This window comes from Scatophagus argus, chromosome 11, assembly GCF_020382885.2.
Source record: "Scatophagus argus isolate fScaArg1 chromosome 11, fScaArg1.pri, whole genome shotgun sequence".
NCBI lineage: Eukaryota > Metazoa > Chordata > Actinopteri > Scatophagidae > Scatophagus > Scatophagus argus.
In genome coordinates this window covers 22,020,362-22,032,386 of record NC_058503.1, presented here as the reverse complement: position 1 = coordinate 22,032,386, position 12,025 = coordinate 22,020,362, and the positions used below count along the sequence as shown (strand labels likewise).

The following is a 12,025-nucleotide window of genomic DNA, read 5'->3' as shown; positions in this document are numbered from 1 at the left end:
AAATTATGTTACAGTCAGTCATTTAGCAGTCAAACATGAGGACTTACATGCTAGTTGAATTTGTGATCCATTTGATTGTTTCAAAGTCAAGTATGTCTTTTTATTTATTTATTATTTCATTTCATTATCCTCAGCTCCACAGGTTTTATCTGAGGGAATCGGTTGAAGGGAATACATCTAATGCTTCACGCTGCCACGCTGAGAGTCTGTGCCCTGTCAGAAACAAGCAAATACTGGCTGCAAAAATCAAAATCAGTGCAATCAGTAGGTAAGAATTTCAATTCATGGTTTAAAAAAAATTGTGCTACACAAACCTGCTAGCAAAAACAGATCGCTGGTTCCTCCTAGTGTTCACTAAAGCTACTGCACCTGACACACATCTCAGAGTGAGAGTCTAAACTCAGCACAAAGTGTAAAAGCACATTTATTACTTCTATAAAAGAAAACACTGGCTCCAGCTGTAAACCGTCCTCTAATGTGAGATTTTGTTGCTCCTCTTTACTGTAATGGCGGGGAGACTTTTTACTGGATCATTTGGAGACTTCACAGAAGTCCCTCGCTGATTCCTCCCCTGAGAGAGACTGTTAATGTGTGATTAGTGGTCAGGGTGTGTGTTGACGTCTGATGCGCTTCCACAGGCTCTGCGCCGCACGCTACCGTGACTCGGAAAGCCAGACTGGGCCGTGAGTCAGAAAAGACGGGGCAGTTGCGGCCTGCTGCACTGCCAGCTCACTCAGCTGCTGCGGTGAGGCTTAGCCTGACAGCTACTGTATCAGCAGCAATCTGTGGCCACGAGTCTGGACCTCAAGTGACCGGAGCTACGTTCTCATGGTCCCTCAGAGGGGAGATGAAGGAAAGTCCCAGACAAAGTCATATCCGAGAGAAGTAATTCTTCCTGTAGAGGAAAGTAAAATTGGGGATGGAGGCAGCTCAGTTGCTATTTGAAGTCTTAGAACTTAGAAATGACTCGTTCCCACCTGTTGAATTCCTAAAACCTCAAACAACCTCTTGATCACATCTCCCAGTTAAGCCAACAAAATGCCTGGACCGGATGTTACAGACCGGCTCCTTTGAGGTTGACCATGAGTCACTGAAAGGGGACAACACCCTCCCTCCCCCCGTCTTTCGGTCTCCTCCCACAGCTTTGAAGTGGTGGCAGATTGTGCACAAACAACATAAACCTCCCTGCGACAAACGCTGTGATTTACCACCCAAGGCAAGGAAATGGCCACTAAGACAGTTCTATTCACTTTATAGGGCTGTTTTGTAGCTTTCGTACCTCCGGACGGACGCTCTTTTGTGATGGCCACTTTGAGAATGCTGGAAATGAGGATTCCCAAAGCGCAGCCAGAACAAATGCCCGGCCAGGCACACTAACTGAGGCTTACAAGTCCAGGACAGTTTTGTCACAAAAAAACTCACACTCACTGGACAAGACATGCAAAGGCCAAATGTCACAGACTTCCGTTTCAGGATTCACACATCCAGCTGGAACACTGAAATCCTACACTGACTGTAAACCTGTGCAGATTGTTGGCTACTGGACGCACTTTGAGTCTTCTGTCACTGAAATCCACAGTATATTACAGTATTATATTTGAGCTTGTAATAAAGACTTGTCACACCAACTTTATTTGTTATTTCAAGAACCAACATTTTGCTGTCCACTGATGCAATGTAACTAAGAAGTAAAAGTACTACAACTAAGCAATTGTTAGGTACTTATTCTACACGTCTTTGTTGTTTTATTTTTTACTGAGCAGCTTTAGTTTCCAATTGTAAATGTTAAACACAAAACATGATAAATTTCAAAATATTACACATCGTTAAAGATTAACTACTGAACAGGATTTAACAAACACCCTTAAACACAGAACAGTGCTGATGCAAATTCACTATGCAGCCAAAAGTATTGGGACACCCGACCATCACACCAAGAGACTTTAATGACGTCTCATTGTAAACACACAGACAGCTTTGCAGCTCTAACAGCTTCCACTCTTCTGTGAAGGCTTTCCACAACATGTTGGAGTGTTTCTGTGGGAATTTGTGCCCATTCATGCAGTAGAGCATTTGTGAGGTCACACACTGATGTTGGACCAAAAGGCCTGGCTCACAATCTCCGTTCCAGTTCATCCCAAAGGTGTTGGATGGGGTTGAGGTCAGGGCTCTGTGTGGGCCAGTCAAGTTCTTCCACACCAAACTCATCCAACCATGTCTTTATGGAGCTTTGCTTTGTGCACTGGGGCACAGTCATGCTGGAATAGAAAAGGGCCTTCAACAAACTGTTGCCACAAAGTTGGAAGCATAGCATTGTCCAAAATGTCTTGGTATGCTGAAGCATTAAGATTTCCCTTCACTGGAAGTCAGGGGCCGAGCCCAAACCCTGAGGAACAGATCCATGAAGAGGTATGTCTGGATACTTTTGTCCACATGGTATACACTCCTTTCGGCAGAATTTAAGTCTGCCAAAACTGTTTTCCGTTATATTTTTTTTGCCCTTTGTTTGGACCTAATTTTTATCTGTTTGTGTCAGTACAAACACTACAGAGGCTGATTGCACAGAGCGTCTGCAGAGGGCAGCCTGCTTAGACTTAAAGGTGACAGTGAAAAGATGGAGTCTACATATTACATAAAGATTTATATGACATGCGTGAACATCCAGGTGATTTGGCGTTACAGGGATACTGTAGAGACATTAGAGGACATCCAAAGGGTCACCTCAGCCCCAAACTTCTAGCGGGATAAAAACCTGCTGTCACTCCTCAAACTGACTATTACATGTCCTGCACACACATGCAGGTGTTTTCTGTTCACCTGACTGATTACACCTCCGCTCAGGGTGAAGGAGTTTCCTGGAATTACATCAACTCACCAAACTTATTGAACCAAAAAGATCGAGGGGGCCAATCCCAGAAGACATTGAGCGAGTGGCGGGCTCCGCCGGTTCAGTGCGTATCAAACCTTAAATGTTCATGTTGTGAGGCGAAGTCACTGCAGCAAGGTGCTGAACTGCCACATCAAATTCAATAAAACTTGGAGAGGACAACAGTCAGAGAGATGTGAATCAAACACCAAGTCCTGACAAAGAGTCTGCTCAGGAAAAACAAGAGAAAGCATCTGTGTGGATGGACTTGGGCCTCTAAACTTAATCTAAGTTCAGACACAGTTATGGCCTGTGAAGGAATCGAACAAGCGACCCACCGGTGACGGGTCCAATACCCCAACCGCTGATCCATGACTGCCCCCAACGTTCCAAACTAACAGGCTTTTTATCTTAATGTATGAATTTATATTTAAATACGGCTCACTTACCCATGAGAATCACTTTGTAACTTTGTTAAGAGAAGTGCAATATAAACAAAGGTTGTTTGTCAAAGAGAAATAAAACACTTCAAACATTTACACCGAGAATAAATTTGTACCATGAATGGAGCTTTCACAAGCAAGCTGCAATATTTCAAAACTTTCACTAGAGGGCAGCATTTTGTAAGAAATTCATCCCTCTGCCTCCTTTAACTCATCAGGACTGACACAAACTGACTGAATGTACCCCCCTTCAGAGTCCACACTACAGCCAAAACCTGCCCTGAGGGGTCACAGGTGGCCAACCAGACTGAGAACAGACAGTGAAACAACACTGCATAACTCCATGACAACAGCAGCAGTTCTCCATGTGGTCTGAATACCCACCAGCAGCTACGAGCAGGTTCAACCTTCTCACTGCTCAGCTGTTAGGAAACCAAGAAGACCCTGCAGGGCCCCTCAGGGCACATGGAGTCTGGTTGGAAGAGACCGTCAGGGGCCCAATGATGGGCTCACCCAGCTCTCCCACCTCATCCACTTCACCCACCTCACCCCCCTCATCCAGCTAACCCAGCTCTTCCACCTCATCCACCACACCCAGCTCACCCACCTCACCCCCCTCATCCAGCTCTCCCACCTCACCCAATTCACCCACCTCACCCCCCTCATCCAGCTCTCCCACCTCATCCACTTCACCCACCTCACCCCCCTCATCCAGCTCTCCCACCTCACCCAATTCACCCACCTCACCCCCCTCATCCAGCTCTCCCACCTCACCCAATTCACCCACCTCACCCAGCTCACCCAGCTCAGCCAGCTCAGCCAGTTGACATGCAGGTGGGTCAAGTCAGCGGATGAAGAGCGTGAAGACTGTGATGTGGAGCTAAATGAATAAATTGTTTAGAATGCAATTGTTTAGTCGACCACAATTCTGTGATAACTTTAGTTACTTTGCAAATATATTTTAAGACAAAACATAATCAACAAATAAATGGTGATGTGATATTATAGATTCAGATAAAACTTCAGATTTATCCTTTTCAAGTGCACATCCATCTTTTAAGAAAACAAAACAATAAAGAAGCAACATTTCACAGGAAGCATTTGGATCATCATCACGGCCCTTGAAATGAGGACCAGACTTTAATTAGAAACATGCTGACGCGTTCAGCGTGTCAAGCTGACTCAGCAATATGTAACATATTGACCACCTGCGTCCCAGCACATCAGTCAAAAACACACGCGTCGTTATAAAGACACCAGCTGATTCTGTATGAGGTCCTGACCGCATCATCACATTTAAATTTGTTTTGGATTATCCAGTCATGAGTTCATTTAAACGACATGAAGCCCATAAACATTTGGGTGAATAATGAGCTGCACCAGACGTTACCTCTGAAGAATGCATGAGCTCACAGCAACGGAAAGAGTGAAATCACACTAATGACACACTGACTGAAGGCCTGCACTCACGTGTACAGGTGAGTGTGTACACAGAACATGTACATCTACTTCACACAAGTATTTATTCCTTTGGGTTGCTGGAATGCTGCAAGTGACGCGAGTCACGAGAGATTTCACCCAGAAAGACCGGAAATGAAAACTGGACACAAGTTTTATTTTAATTTGATAGTCTCGGAAAAACTGGATCTCAGGTCGCTGGGGTCAGAAACGGGACTGGAGCAGGGAGTGGGTCATGTTAGAATTAAGCCATGGGAGGTTTAAATGGAGGCTGGAAAAACATTTCCGATAAATCGCGTTTGAATTTTCTGTGAAATGTTTGGCGAAGCAACGCGTTCATCACGAGCTCATCGCGAGCTCATCACGAGCTCTTCGCTTTTATGTTTTATTCACACATTTCTGTGTTTCACGTCATTATGTGAATTTATGTGCATTTATTATGCATGTGATCACCTTAGTGAATGTGTTGTGTCAGCACAATGTTTCAGTTCAATTTATTCTCACATGTAATGTCTCTGTAATGAATGTAAAGGCGGGAAAAAAGCTCAACCGGTGAGGTCATAACAATAATAATAATAAGTTCATCTGTGCAGCACGTAATCAAATTCACACATACGCACAAAATACACAGTAATGTAGGAATAAAACAGGAATATAAGTTCTGTTCCTCTTCTGTTCTCTCTCAATAAATAAATAAATCAAACACTAAACTTAATATGATCAAGTTTTAATCGTATGGCCTGGCTGACATCTCTCCTCCCCCTCCTCCCCCCTCCTCTCCTCCCTCCCTGAAGCTCCATCCAACAGCTTGACCGTCATCTCCTCATCTGAACAGCCCAACAACAAGCTCATTAAAATTCCTGTTTGTAAGACGAGCGCAGAGGAAGAGGAGGCTGAACGCCAGCGAGCCTGCAGAGGTCGCTGCTGAGCTCGGGCTCGCTTTGAGAGCGGCCACTCGGCCATGGCGCAGGGACCGAGAGAGACAACAGGTGGCAGCACCTCGAGCCCTGACACCAAGCAGGCCTCCCGGTCCTCCTGTGAGCCCCCTCATCCCCTCCAGCCACCCAGCTCTTTCAGTCCCCGCCGCTCGGTAGTTTGGACTGCCGTCTCACGGGGGCCGGGGCCCAATCCGTGTGGAGTTAACACGTGATTCCTGTGATTCTGAGAAGCTTCTCCCACAACTGAAAGACCAAGCAGGCCAGTAACAGATGACAAACCGACTCTCAGACTCCTTCTGTGCGTGTGTGTGTGAGGCACAACCTGAGAGCCCGCGCACAGGATGAATGAATGACGCGGAAGGATGCGGCCTCACGCGGAGGGCTTGGTATCATTTCAGTCATGCGCTCTACACCTGGAGGGGTACTTTTACTTTCTGTTTTTCACTTTGCCCTACTTTAAACTTGACCATATGTCATAAGGAAAAGTACTTTATACTGACCAGACACAAAGATGTGAGTTAACCACATGATGGATTGTTGATGAAGTGAAGTGTGTGAAGTGATTAAGATGAAGCTCATCTTCATCTCAACATCTCTCAAGTTGCTTATCCACGAATGCTTAATGGGCCGTGATTATAATCCAGAAATATACAATTTCATATTATAAAATTTGTCTTTCACCTGAATGTGAACTGCCGGAAGTCTTTGGGATTGTGTTCTATACGTGTTGTGTAATCCCATCGCACAGAACACACTTCCTGTACTCTCTCCTGACTTTCACCTCCAGTGGAGCATTTCCACTCGGGCTGGTTACCATCCCAACAACTGGCCCGAGCCCGAAAGCTTTAGTCTTACTGTGATTGCGTTTTGTGCTAACTGAACAGGTAACCTTCAGCTGCTTCATTCTCTAACCCTGAGCAGGCGGCATCGTGTCCACGTCTGGCTTTAAGAGCTTCCGTGTTTCACTGTGGGGCCCATATGTTGCATATTAATGTTTTAAATATGTTTTAATCAAATCACACTGTTGTGTTCTCGTAATAAAAACTGTAATGGCGCGGGCAGAACATTTTCTTCCTCCTCTTTACTTCTTCACTTTCCCTCAAAATAATTCTTTAAGCCCACTAAATGAGCATTTCAATGCAGTGGCACGGACAGGGTTACTCCGGGTGAAATCACGTAATAAATGCTGTTTGTCCGCAACATATCACTGCCTGCTGCAGCGCTGCCCCCGCTGCACTGCTGAATAAAAGGTTCCAACTAAGATGAAAAAGCCTGGATGGGAATAAACAATAAATTATGAAGATCTGCTTTTTAAACCAACTGACTTTAACTACAGGGTCTGGATGCATTTGTTGGTAAATGAGAGTTGGGTTTGTTTAAGATCTCAGAGCGCCTTAATTATGTGTCCACCCACTCAAGGAATCACTGCTCCTGGAGAGAGAAAAAACACAATTAAAGAGCTTCAGGAGCTCTTTTTTCCAGCTGCATGAAACGCAGCTTGCTTTGAGAAGCGCTCCAACTGCAACTGAGGCAAATCTGTGCGTTTCAAGTGTGATAACTCCTGCGGCTTGTAAACTGGCTCTGATACTCGTCCTCAACTGTAGAGCCCGTGAAAAATCGAACAATAAATGAAACTTTGTCTAACTTCTCCCCCCGTCTACAACTGCTGGATAGAGTTAGCCCGGCCCATCTGGTGCAGCAAATGGCCCAACTCACCAGGGAGCGAGGGGAGTGAGAGAGGAGGAGATGGTAGAGGGGGGAGGAGTGGGGGGGGAGAAGGAGTGTTGGGGGGGTCGGATTGAAAACAGATCAGCAGCCTGAAGATCTCAACACCACCGCATGTCTCTGCGACAGGGTGAAGCCAAAGCGCATTTAGTTCCAAACTTTTACGCGTACTCAAGAAAAACAAGCTTTTACGCATCATGTTAGTTTGCTGAAATGCGCGCAGAGCACGCAAGCACAGCGCACCTCTTGGAGAAGATGGATTGTAAGAAAAAGTTAGAGTCGACTTGTGCTCCGCACTGAATCGCTCTCCGGGACGGAGGGGGTGGTAATGCAAACTTTGAGTGCGTCTAAACTTTTCTTAACTCGGTTCATGGAGTTTCGCGGAGAGTCCGGAGAGGCTTGTTTGCGCGTTGTGCGTTCAATGGTGGCTCCAGCTCAGTCCTAGTTCGGAATCCGACACTGCAGGCGAAGTTTTCCTCGGACAAAAAGAGCGAGTGGGAGAGCCTCGGAGTGAACAGAGACGGCAGGGAAGGTAAGCAAACTTTGTGGTGATGCTGACAGCAGCGCGTCGCTTCATTGTTGTTGTCGTTTGCTTCTGTGATTTTTCTGTTCACACTTGAAGGTCTTTGAAAGTGTTTTACTGCTGGTTTCGACTCTTTTTTTTCCTCCTGCTGCCTTGCGTGTCAACGGCAGATGAGGCTTAGAGCAGCTTCACATCTCATTTGCACTTTGAACTTATCTGACACAGGAATCCAAAAAATTTTTCGCCGTTGCAACTTGATCCATATGGGAAGAGATGCGATCAGAAAAGTCGGCGCCAATCCTTCCACACGGCTTTTAACAGCTCAAAACAAACTGTGGTGGTGTTTTGCACTGAAGTGCCCCAACAGTCAAGTTGTTTATTTATGGTTAACCTTAAAACAAAATCCAATAAAGTGACCTGCAAATGTAACTTTTAAATTTAAGAACATTTTCCATTATCAGGAAGAAAAACTTTTAATTTCTTTTTTCTTTTCTAAAGCTGGAATTAAAAACTTAATTACACTGTAACACAGTGCACTAACGCGGTCACTTTCGGAGCACTTTTTAATCTCTTAATGCCACAAAGCAAAGAAGCAAACAGAAAGTGGGAGCAGTGCAGCAGCAGCGTGGACACGACTGTGGGAGATGTGTACTTATTGTTGAAAGATTCAAAGTTTACTGTTTGCTCTCCAGCCTGAGCAGTCAACAAACACTTGACGCCTTTGTGGGGGCCCTTAAGCAGCTATATTTGCTGTTGGCTTTTACCCCTATCTAACAGGCTGCTAATGATCCCCAAACTCATGTGTGGACTTATGAGTCCCACTTTTTTGTTAGTTGTTTTGGCCTACATAAAAGAAACTGTGCTTGGTTTTCTTAAGGCTTTTAGTTTACATTTGAAAATCAAACAGGCCACCATCCGTGGATGACTTTTATTTTTTTTGCAGGCAGATAAAAAACAGACCTAGAAAAGTTGGAAAAATGTTGACTAAAAAGAGCAATAAAAAATTCTCAAATAATAGCAGTGCTGGCGATCTTAAACCGAGTAAGAGTACGAGCATGTGTGTTTTCCGCTTCACATGATGACAGCCCCAGTCAGGGCTGAGGTGATTTGCATGAGAAAAAAAAGAAAAAGTTTTAGTGCATTTGCCCATTGTGAGGAATGAAGAGTTCCAACAGTTAGGGCCTACGGAGAGTGAAAGGAGCAAAGAATGGATGAGCCTATTCAGCTCATTCAGCCTCAGCTCGGGGGCTCCGCTCTGCGGCGTTCAGGGACCCATAGTGGCCATGTCACTTTCATCTCCTCAGCCCAGCCCCTGTGTGCTGTTGTGTGCACGCTGCTGTAGCCCCCGTTTTCACACATCGCCTCTGCACAGGCCCCATTTTATTGATCTGGTTCCTTTTTTGCCTCTTTTCTGGGAGAAAATTTAATGAACCAAATACTGGAAAAGGAGTGACTGTGTTGTGTGTGTGTGTGTTGGAGGGGTTTAGGCCAGGAAGGAGGAGGTGGGGGACGAGGAGGAGGAGAGGGGCAGCTTTTTTGAAAGCAAATACCGATGAAGTCTAGCGTACAGGGACAGAGAGGAGGGTTGGAGGACAGGGTGAAGTCTGAGTGACTCTGAGGAGGGGGGAGGAGCACCCCACAACCACCACCACCACCACCCTCCTCAGCCGCCACAACCACCCACTCCTGCTGAGTAAACTAAAAAGTTGTAAAAAAAAAAAAAAAAAAGAAAGCAGAGAATGCCTTCATCCCCGTCCCACAGCGACCGTCACTTCACGGAGTGAAGACACTTTACTGTTCCAATGAAGCCATTCAGCCGCTTGTCACCTCACGGCGGCAGCCGTAAGAAAACGCAGCCGGCGTGGGGATGCGGTAGGTGGGGTGTGGGAGGAGGCGCTGCTGAGGCCTCAGTGGTTCAGCTGAAAAATGTTTGCACTGGAATTTAGTGGCTGGGGATGAAGGGCAGCTGAAGCACTGCGTAAACCTCTGACCTGCTGCTAAACATGCTGCAGTTAAAGAGTCAGCAAAAAGTTTTCGACGGATTTTAAGCAACAGAAAATCCTGGCATCGCTGTGTTCTTGAATGTGGTTCTGGAGATCCCATGTGGTGAACTGTTTATTTTGGGTTTATTGGCGATCATTTTCACTGACTTTCTTCTCAATTAATCAACCAGTTGTTTGGTCTAGAAAATGTCAGAAATCCCCAGGATGACGTCCTGAAATGTCCCGTTTTGTCCACAGACCAGAGATATTCAGTTTACTGCCATTGAGGGGTAATGAAACCAGAAATATTCACATTCAAGAAGCTGAAATCAGAAACATTTGACCACATTTTCTTAACAAATGACTCAAATCAATGAAGTACTGCAGCTTTCACTTCGTTTTTCCCTTCATTTCCCATGTGGACTGACCCACAAAGCCCAGAGAATGGATGTTTGTTTGACCAACCATAAAGTGCCGACTGTATTAAGATTAGAAGATTATGAAACTGAGAAAACCAGCAAGAATTGAGAACATTTTGGCAGCAAGTGTTTGATACTTTTACTTGATAATTTACTTGTGACAATTAATGGAAATGGATTAATGTGTGATCAGCCATCTGAGTGGGACTGACTGTCATGGTGTCCTGGAGCCCGCAGAGCAGTCTGGTGTTGTGGATTCAAGCGTACTCATGTTCAGGGATGAATTGATGAGACTTTAATGGCCATTTAGGAGGCTGTAAAAGGCGGCTGACGTGCCATCGCGATCCTTCACGCTCAGCCTGCACTTCTGATGGAGAGAGAGATGGCTGCTTACATTCATGTGTAGAGCCCTTCACTGAATCCTTTGCTTTCGACAGGAGGACAGCACAGGACAACCCCCGCCCCCTCCTCCCCGGGACGGGTTGGAGGCGTCTCGTTCATTCTCCCTCAAGTGTGTGAGGTTAAAGAGGCTCACATCATATCTGGGTTGCGGATCGGGTGTGGGGGGCTGCTTCCCCCTCTTTACACTAGAGCAGCTATGAGTGGGCACTCGAGTCCCAGAACGGAAACGGAGGTCGCACTGGATTGCGCCTCCTAAAGAACAGGCTCACGCCGTAGAGTCTGAAAACACGCATGTCGTTGCGAAACGGCGCAGAGTCCATTTTGGTGGCTGTACGGTAAAACAAACGACAGGCTCATTACAGGCTGATTGAACTCATCAATCACCGGCGGCGCTGCCCTTCGTCTGAAGCATTGGTGCAAAGTTGAAGCGGAAATAGGTGGACTTGGGAAAAATGTACTCCCAAGTCACGCGGGGCCTAACAAGCCTGCTTTGCCTGTGCTTCTGTCAGAGTGCAGAAGATCTCCAAGAGGGAGGAAAACAGATTCGGTTTTGTATACAGAGCACTCTGGGTGATGCATGATGTGTCATCACCAGCACAGTGCAGAGATCTTTCCGTCACGTTCCGGCCAAACTCTTCACACACGCCTTAACTCACTACTGACTCATCGGAAGCCCAGTTTCCCAAAAGTGTTTTAAGCAGTAACATCATCATTGTCTGTGGGCTGACAAAGGAACAATGGTACTCGCAGCTCTGGGGTCTGCGGGGGGAAAACCTGCCCAGGTCACCGGAGGTCAGTTCATTTGCTGCAGGGGAGATGGTGAAGCTAATTTCATTATCTCCACACAAGATAAACTCTCTGGACAATGGAGAGTGACAGGTTGTTTTTGTGTTTTATCAGCACTTTGACTTTTCACAGCAGCTTGTCAGGTGTGTGAATGCAGGATTCTTTTGTATTCTGTGATAGTAAATGAACTGTCTTTGGCTTTTAGTCAGATAAAATTAGGAGAAATTTTCACAGTTTTTAGACCAAATAACTAATCAATTAATCGATAGAGGAAGTAGTTGTTATTTGGAGCCGTGCACAATTTATTATTTTGATTGCCTCACAAAACAAAAAACCCTGCTAGACAACAAACACTACTGTTGTCATTTTGAGACCATTTTACTCCACTGATCTGACGAATATAATCACACAATAAGGCGCATACACCCTTTCAAAGAGCAATGAACCTTTAATTCTTAAACCGAAACATCACAGAAAATGAAC

The 12,025-nt window shown here is 45.6% G+C and overlaps 1 protein-coding gene across 1 annotated transcript in view; it reads left to right on the top strand.

Annotated features, from left to right (window-relative positions):
- The first annotated feature begins 7,503 nt into the window (after positions 1-7,503).
- Positions 7,504-12,025, top strand: part of gli2a (GLI family zinc finger 2a) — a 73,388-nt gene continuing 68,866 nt past the window's right edge. The window contains exon 1 of the mRNA XM_046403920.1: positions 7,504-7,962. The gene's annotated coding sequence lies outside the window, so the exon portion shown is untranslated. The remainder of the gene's footprint in view (positions 7,963-12,025) is intronic.